The 8,832-nt window shown below is 42.5% G+C and overlaps 1 pseudogene; it reads left to right on the top strand.

Annotated features, from left to right (window-relative positions):
- The first annotated feature begins 7,820 nt into the window (after window positions 1-7,820).
- On the top strand, window positions 7,821-8,439 carry LOC116878688 (annotated as a pseudogene).
- Window positions 8,440-8,832: the final 393 nt, after the last annotated feature.

Raw genomic sequence — 8,832 nt, 5'->3', positions numbered from 1 at the left:
TGGATGCTTAATTGACGAGCCACCCAGGCACCCCACTATGACTGTTATTTTGAACTCTTTATTGGGTAGATCATTTATCTCCATTTCATTTCAATCATATCCAGGAATTTATTTTTTTCTTTTCTTTGGAATATATTCCACTCTTTCTTCATTTTCCTTGACTCTCTGTGTTGGTTTTTGTGCATTGCATAAGACAGACACATCTCCCACCAGAGAGACTGGTCTTGTGCAAGACATAAACCTTGCCAGTCAGCCTGGCCTGAGCTCCTCATTGCCTCTCAAAATTTTGTGATTGCCCAAACTACCATTTTTGTTCTTAGTGGCTCCCAGTAACTGAAGGTGTGCCAAGACCTGACAGTATCCCAAAGGGAAGGATGACAGCAACCAGATGCAGGCTTATTAGAAGCTTCAATCTCAGGCGGTAGTATGAAACTTTGGAATTAAACCCCTTTTGGAGAGAAACCGGGAGATGAGCATTTTTATCTGTTCCCTCTATACTGAGCCCAGATGTAGGAGTCAAGGGGTGGGGGCAGGTGGACTTCATCAGAGCCTATTTAAAAACTACTTCTTTGCTGTAAATGCAAACCCCATTGACTATCAGATGTGTGATCCAAATCCTCTAATCTTCAGAGAGAAGCTGGCTCTCCTCAGTGAGATCTTAATGAATTGGAGTTGGGGATTCCCTCCTGATTGCATGACACTGTGCCCGGGGGGAAGTTTATGGTGAGAGTGTATCTAAGTCTTTCCTACTCATTTTTTAAAAAAGATTTTATTTATTTATTTGACAGAGAGAGGTCACAAGTAGGCAGAGCAGCAGGCAGAGAGAGAGGGGGGAAGCAGACTCCCCCAGAGCCTGATGCGGGGCTCGATCCCAGGACCCTGAGATCATGACACGAGCCAAAGGCAGAGGCTTAACCCACTGAGCCATCCAGGTGCCCCATTTCCTACTCATTTTGATTTGGGTATTTTCTTGTTTGCCTGATGTGTAAAAGTGTTTCAACTAATTTCTGGATTTCTCTCTGCACCATGTGTAGCTGTCTTTCTTTCTTTCTTTCTTTTTTTTTTAAAGATTTTATTTATTTATTTGACAGACAGAGATCACAAGCAGGCAGAGAGGCAGGCAGAGAGAGAGGAGGAAGCAGGCTCCCTGCTGAGCAGAGAGCCCGATGCGGGGCTCGATCCCAGGACCCTGAGATCATGACCTGAGCCGAAGGCAGCGGCTTAACCCACTGAGCCACCCAGGCACCCCTTGTAGCTGTCTTTCTGATGCATCCACGGGAGGAGGGGAGTTCAGGAGACTTTTATGTCACCATCTTGATCTGTCCTTCTTCTTTCATTTTTCTTTCTTTTTTTTTTTTTAAAGATTTTAAAAAAGATTTTATTTATTTATTTGTCAGAGAGAGGGAGAGAGTACGCACACAAACAGGCAGAGTTGGAGAGAGAAGCACCCTCCCTGCGAGGACAAGGAGCCAGATGTGGGACTCGATCCTAGGACCCTGGGATCATGACCTAAGCCAAACGCAGTGGCTTAACCAACTGAGCCACCCAGGCATCCCTCCTCTTTCTTTATTTTCAAAACTTTTCCCTCTTCAACTCACTTGCTTCCTATGTCACTAGGAAAAGAAGAGAATTTCTATAAGCTCCCACTACCCTATATACTCACCCAACAGCAGTTCTACCAATTGCTATTTCTTCCTTTTTGTTACTAGGAGTGAATCATCTGCTCTAAGCCAGGGTCAACTAACCCAGCGGTGGGTGCTGGGGCCTGCTCGGACCGGCTCATAACAACTGATTGTTAACATTGTAGAAGTATGGTGAGCTGGTTATTAGACCACCAATAGTTACGAATTAGCCACACGGGCGCCTCGGTGGCTCAGAGGGTTAAAGCCTCTGCCTTTGGCTCAAGTCATGATTCCATGGTTCTGGGATGGAGCCCTGCATCGGGCTCTCTCCTTGGTGGGGAGCCTGCTTCCTCCTCTCTCTCTCTACCTGCCTCTCTGCCTACTTGTGATCTCTCTCTGTCGAATAAATAAATAAAATCTTAAAAAAAAAAAAAAAGAATTAGCCACAACAGGAGTATTTATATTATAGAAATCAGCAAATGGTACAAATTGGTGCTTTTCCTCATGTTAACCTGTGGTTAACATGTACTCCTTGCCTATTCATGCAACATACCTTAAGTTATACACACATACTTTTATGTTTATGAGATGCATGCATGTGGATATGTGTAACTCTAATTCATTCACTTTTACTGTCCTGCCCCACTCCACAAGTACATGAGCTTCATTTCCGTCAGTAATATTCTCTGCTATATTCCTAGGGCTTGGAGCAATACCCAGAACAAAGTAGGCTCAATACATATTTATTTGATGAAACAAATGGGGTGTGTCTGAAATTTTACCTCTGCCATCTCTCTGAGTTTTTTTTTTTTTTTAAGATTTTATTTATTGGGCGCCTGGGTGGCTCAGTGGGTTAAGCTGCTGCCTTCGGCTCAGGTCATGATCTCAGGGTCCTGGGATCGAGTCCCGCATCGGGCTCTCTGCTCAGCAAGGAGCCTGCTTCCCCCTCTCTCTCTCTCTCTCTCTCTCTCTGCCTGCCTCTCCATCTACTTGTGATCTCTCTGTCAAATAAATAAATAAAATCTTTTAAAAAAAAAGATTTTATTTATTTATTTGACAGACAGAGATCACAGGTAGGCAGAGAGAGAGGAGGAAGCAGGCTCCCTGCCGAGCAGAGAGCCCGATGCGGGACTCGATCCCAGGACCCTGAGATCATGACCCGAGCCGAAGGCAGAGGCTTTAACCCACCGAGCCACCCAGGCGCCCCAACCATCTCTCTGAGTTAATATGTCAATCAGTTATTTGGGAATTTGGTAGATCTTTTTATTATTATTATTATTATCACTACTATTATTTTAAAAAAGATTTTATTTATTTATTTGACAGACAGAGATCATAAGTAGGCAGAGAGGCAGGCAGAGAGAGAGAGGAGGAAGCAGGCTCCCTGCTGAGCAGGGGAGAGCCTGATGCAGGGCTTGATCCCAGGACCCTGGGATCATGACCTAAACCAAAGGCAGAGGCTTAACCCGCTGAGCCACCCAGGCACCCCTATTATTATTTTTTTAAAGTAGAGTCTGTGCCCAACATAGTGCTCGAACTCACAAACCAGAGATGAAACGTTGCATGCTATATATGGACTGGGCCAGCCAGGCGTCCTGGAGTTCATTAGGTCTTAATAAGCTGACCTACTTGGGTTTTCAAACCTCATCAAGGAATTCATGTTGCATGTCCTTTACAACCAGAAGAGGACAAGCTTGAGGGGGAGAATAGATAAAGATGGCCAGTCGTAACTGTGGGGGACCCTGCCTGGTTTGGGGATTCAGATGAGATCCAGCAGAGTTCAGGGTGGTAGGACAGTAGACTGTTTTGGGGAGTCAGTGCCACCAGGTGGCAGTATGAGCATGCTGGAAAGCCAAGGTCAGGGCTTCCGGCTACATGCAGGTAGGTGACTCAAAGGTATACACTTCCACCTTTTTTTTTTTTTTTCCTTCCTTGGCCAACTCATCTTATATTAACATTAATCTTTTGCAGCTTTATATAAGTTCTTGTTTTATATGACCCCTTACATTTGACAACCCTAAATATAAAATATTGGAGCAGAAGAAACCAGATTCAAAAAAAAATTTTTAAGTTTTAATTAATTTATGCATTTTTTAAGTAATCTCTGAACCCAACATGGAGCTTGAACTCATGATCCCAAGATCAAGAGTCACATGCTTGTCTGACTGAACCAGCCAGGTACCCCTTCTAAAATTTTTTTATTGAGATAAAATTCACATACCCTAAAAATTAAAATTAAATTAAAAATTAAATTAAAATTAAAAATAAAAAAGATTTAAACTATTTTAAACTGCATGGTTGAGTAAGTTTTAGTATATTTACAATGTTCTATAGCCATTATTATTGTTATTTCCAGGATATTTGTATTACTCCAAAAAGAAACCCTGTACCAATTATGTAGTCACTCCCTATACTCCCTTCCCTCCATTCTCTAACAACCATTAATCTACTTTTTGTCTCTCTGCACTTGCCTATGCTGTGCATTTCATATAAATGGAATTATACAATATGCAGCACGTTCTTTTTTAAATTAAGTGGGCTCCATGGCCAACATGGGGCTTGAGCTCACAACCTGAGGTCAAGGGTTGCATGCTCTGCTGACTGATCCTGAACCCTGGGATCATAACCTGAGCTAAAGGCAGACGCCTAACTACTGAGCCACCCAGGCGCCCCTGCAGCACATATTTTTAATGGCAAGATTTATCTATGGTGCCAAAACAAGGCCATGTTCCGTCTAAAATATCAGAGTTTATGCAGGATGGGAATAATGTACAATTTTGAAATAATTAGTAACTCTAGCTTGCCTTAATATTTTATAACAAGAGTTTTAGGGACTACCCAAATGGGGTTTCCCTGACTTCTTGGACAGGAACACACCTTAGTTCTTTTGATTGCAATGAGATAGAGACTAAAGGATAGAAGCAACAAAGACTGATCAATGCGGTTCATGTCCCCTTAATTCCTTAGCAAATAAAAAGCAAAGCAGGGGCCCCTGGATGGCTCAGTTGATTAAGCATCTAAGGTCATGATCTCAGGGTCCTGGGATCAAGTCCTGTGTTGGGCTCCCTTCTCAGTGGGGAGTCTGCTTCTCTCTCTCCTTTTGCCCCTCTCCCAGCCCATGCTCCCTATCTCTATCTCTCTTCCAAATAAATAAAATCATTTTTTTAAGAAAATGATCTTATTTAAATCATTTGAGAGAGAGAGATGCACATGAGAGAGAGAATGAGCAGGGGGAGAGGCAGAGGGAAAGGAGGCTCCCCACTGAGCCAGGAGCCCAACATGGGGCTCGATTCCAGGACCCCGGGATCATGACCTGAGCTGAAGGCAGATGTTTAACCATCTGAGCCACCCAGGCACCCCTCAGATAAATAAAATCTTAAAAAAAAAAAAAAAGAAAAAAGAAAAGCAGTATCCAGACATGACCCACCATGTATTCAGGCTCCTGCTGAAGGCAGGATTTTTTCTGTAGTCTTCACGGCTTTGAGCCCAGACTGGTGACAACTGGTCCCTGATGGGTTTTGCCCACGGCCCACAGCACTGACACTTATGGGGACAGCTGAGCGTTTATCAGCAACAGTTGAGGGAACCAGGGAGTGGGGTTTGGCCTCCTTTCATAATCTTCCCAATGGTAGAAATTGTGAGTTAACAACAATGCTTAATCTCATCTTTTTTCATCTGATTTGGGATATATAGAAAATAGATTCTCTTGAAGTGTTTTTAAAAGATTTTATTTATTTATTTATTTGTCAGAAAGAGAGAGAGAGAAAGCACACAAGCAGGCAGAGGCGGAGAGAGAAGCAGGCTCCCTGTTGAGCAAGGAGCCCGATGCGGGACTTGATCCCAGGACCCTGGGAACAACTTGAAGTGTTTTTATAGCCAACTATATCAAAAAGAAAAGCAAATGAAATTTCTGACCTCAGGGGACGTAAGCCCGGTACTTAAAGATGCTTCAAATTCTATCCTAAATGGAATATCACCTTCTCAGTTAGCGAAGGGCACAGATCTTTCTTTAAAGCAGTTGTCACTAGCTGTTAGTTCTGTTGACCATGAAAAAGAAAATCATTAGTAGTAGGTGGGAGGGGTGTCAGGCCCAAGAAGGTTTCTCTGTGCAGCTTCCAGCGTATTGAGTTAACATCTTCACTAGTTAAAATACAGAATCTTAAGATGTGTATACTTTAAAAATTGGAATTAATAGAAGTAAAAATGACAGTAATGTAGGGAGAAAGTGACTCCACCTAAGTCATAAATTGTTATAATAGGGAAATCCAACCGTATCTTGAAAACTACAAAAAAAATCTGATTGTATAAAGTGCAAACAAAAGGCAAGGATAGGGGACACCTGGGTGGCTCAGTCAGTTAAGCATCTGCCTTTGGCTCAGGTCATGATCCCAGGGTCCTGGGATCAAGTGCTGCATTGGGCTCTTTGCTCAATGGGGACCCTGCTTCACCCTTTGCTTGCTGCTCCCCTTGCTTGTGCTTTCTCCCTCTCTCTCTCTCTCTCTCTCTCTGGCAAATAAATAAATAAATAAAATCATAAAAAAACCAGAACAAAACAAAACGAGACAAGAATAAATCCATGGAAGAGATTTTCATTCAATATCATTTATTATATATGTATTTTCTGTGTACTGTGGTAGATGTACCATGATCAAGAGGATTGGGTTGCCCTTAAATTTTCAATTCTGATTACATAATTTTAAATGACCACAATGAAGAAGGAAAGAGGGAGTTGTCTGAAGAAGGCAGTATGCTATTATGAGATATTTTCTGATTAGTTCAGATTCTGATACAAAATTTACAAATGATGGAAATAAGGAAATATAACCAAGTATGAATAGGGAGAATGTCATATATCTGTAAAAACGCTAAGGCCCCAAATGAGTTGAGAATTGCAGATCTGCTGAGGACAAATAAAAAAGTTTATAAATCATATTTAGAGCAAAAAGATAACAGGAGAATTAGGTCTGATGCTTGAGGCTAACTCTGTAATGTGAACAAATAGCAGAGTAAACAGAATTCTTTTGAGTCTCTCTTTTATGTCAAGGAGAATGTTTTCATACTTAATAAGGTAAAACAAAAGTGGCCTGGAAGGAACTGGAGCCTAAGATGGATGAGAAATGAAGTATAGAGGTCCAAATAATTTCAGTCAACTAGACTGCATGACCTCTGTCCAGCAAACTCAGTCCAGAATGAATAGTTGAACATTTGTGATTTTGAAAATCAAGGAGAATGACACCAAGATCAGATATCAGCAAATACAGTGGCAACTTTCCAAGAGAAGAAGATGGATCACTTTCCTGTCTTGCAAGATGGCAGGCGAAAACGCCGGGAAGTCCGATACTAAGGAGAAGTAACCTGGAGCCACGAAGGCTGATGCTGGTGGCAAGGTCAAGAAGGGTAACCTCGAGGCTAAAATGCCAAAGCAGGCGAAGCTCCATTGCAGCTGAAACCCTGTCCTTGTCCGAGGAATTGGTGGATGTTCCCGATTGGCTATGTAGTCCAGAAAGGCCATGTACAAGAGGAAGTATTGAGCAGCTAAATCCAGGGTTGACAAGAAAAAGAAGGTTCTTGGGTTGCCTGGGTGGCTCAGTGGGTTAAAGCCTCTGCCTTCGGCTTGGGTCATGGTCCCAGAGTCCTGGGATTGAGCCTCGAGTTGGGCTCTCTGCTCAGCGGGGAGCCTGCTTCCTCCTCCCTCTCTGCCTGCCTCTCTGCCTGCTTGTGATCTCTATCAAATAAATAAATAAATAAATAAAGGAGCACCTGGGTGGCTTAGTCGTTAAGTGTCTGCCTTTGGCTCAGGTCATGATCCCAGAGTCCTGGGATCAAGCCCTGCATCGGGCTCCCTGTTCAGTGGGGAGCCTGCTTCTCCCTCTCCCACTGCTGCTCTGCCTGCTTGTGCTCTCTAGCTTTCTCTGTCAAATAAATAAATAAAATCTTTTAAAAAATAAACAAATAGGGGCGCCTGATTGTCTCAGTGGCTTGGGCCTCTGCCATCGGCTCAGGTCATGATCTCAGGGTCCTGGGATCGAGCCCTGCATCGGGCTCTCTGCTCAGCAGGGAGCCTGCTTCCTCCTCTCTCTCTGCCTGCCTCTCTGCCTACTTGTGATCTCTGTCTGTCAAATAAATAAATAAAATTAAATAAATAAATAAATAAATAAAATCTTTAAATAAATAAACAAAATCTTAAAAAAAAAAAAAGAAAAAGAAGGTTCTTGCTACTGTCACAAAACCTATTATTGGTGACAAGAATGGTAGTACCCGAGTGGTTAAACTTTGCAAAATGTCTAGGTATTATCCTACTGAAGATGTGTCTCAAAAGCTACTGAGCCATAGCAGAAACTTCCCAGTCAGCATTTGAGAAAACTGAACCAGCATCCCTCCTAGCACCATTTTGATCATTCTCACTGGGCGCTACAGACACAAGAAGGTGGTTTTCCTGAAGGAACTGAGCACTGTCTTGCTAGCTGTGACCGGACCTCTGGCCTTTAGTCAGGTTCCTCTGCATAGAACAACAGAAATTTGTCATTGCTACCTCCACCAAAATTGCTATCAGCAGTGTGAAAATCCCCAAACACCTCACTGATGCTTACTCAGGATGAAGAAGTTGTATAACCCTAGACGCCAGGAAGGTGAGTTCTTCAACATGGAGAAAGAGAAATGTGAGATTGCAGAGTAGTGCAGGGTTGATCAGAAAGATGTGAACTCACAAATTCTGCCAAAAATCAAAGCTGTTCTGCAGCTTCAGGGCTACCTCCTCTCTGTGCTTTTTCCCACAAATGGAGTTTACCCTCATAAATTGATGTTCCAAATTTCTTAGAAAGAGGGGCACCTGGATGGCTCAGTCTATTAAGTGTCTGACTTTGGCTCAGGTCATGAACTTCGGGTCCTGGGACAGAGCACTGTCAGGCTCTGTACACAGGGGGCAGTCTGCTTCTCCCTCTCCCTCTCTCTAAAATAAATAAATAAAATTAAAAATAAGTAAATAAAATATCTTACAAAGAACCTAATTAAATAACTGATCCATTAAAAGAAAAGAAGAAGAAGAAGAAGGTGGAGTGCTCAAACCCAATTTTGCTCCTGAACAAGATTCAGGAAAGGATTATTTGAAGTATCATTTAGGGCCTCTCACCAAGTAAACACATTATTAGAAGTGCGAGTTTGCTAGGGACATGTATTTTCAGATGCACCTTTCTTTATTTTGATAGGATTA

The sequence above is a fragment of the Lontra canadensis genome, unplaced genomic scaffold (assembly GCF_010015895.1).
Source record: "Lontra canadensis isolate GAN:19392208 unplaced genomic scaffold, GSC_riverotter_1.0 scaffold2, whole genome shotgun sequence".
NCBI classification, from domain to species: Eukaryota; Metazoa; Chordata; class Mammalia; order Carnivora; family Mustelidae; genus Lontra; species Lontra canadensis.
Note: the sequence above shows the minus strand (reverse complement) of the source record. Positions and strands in the feature narration are given on the sequence as shown.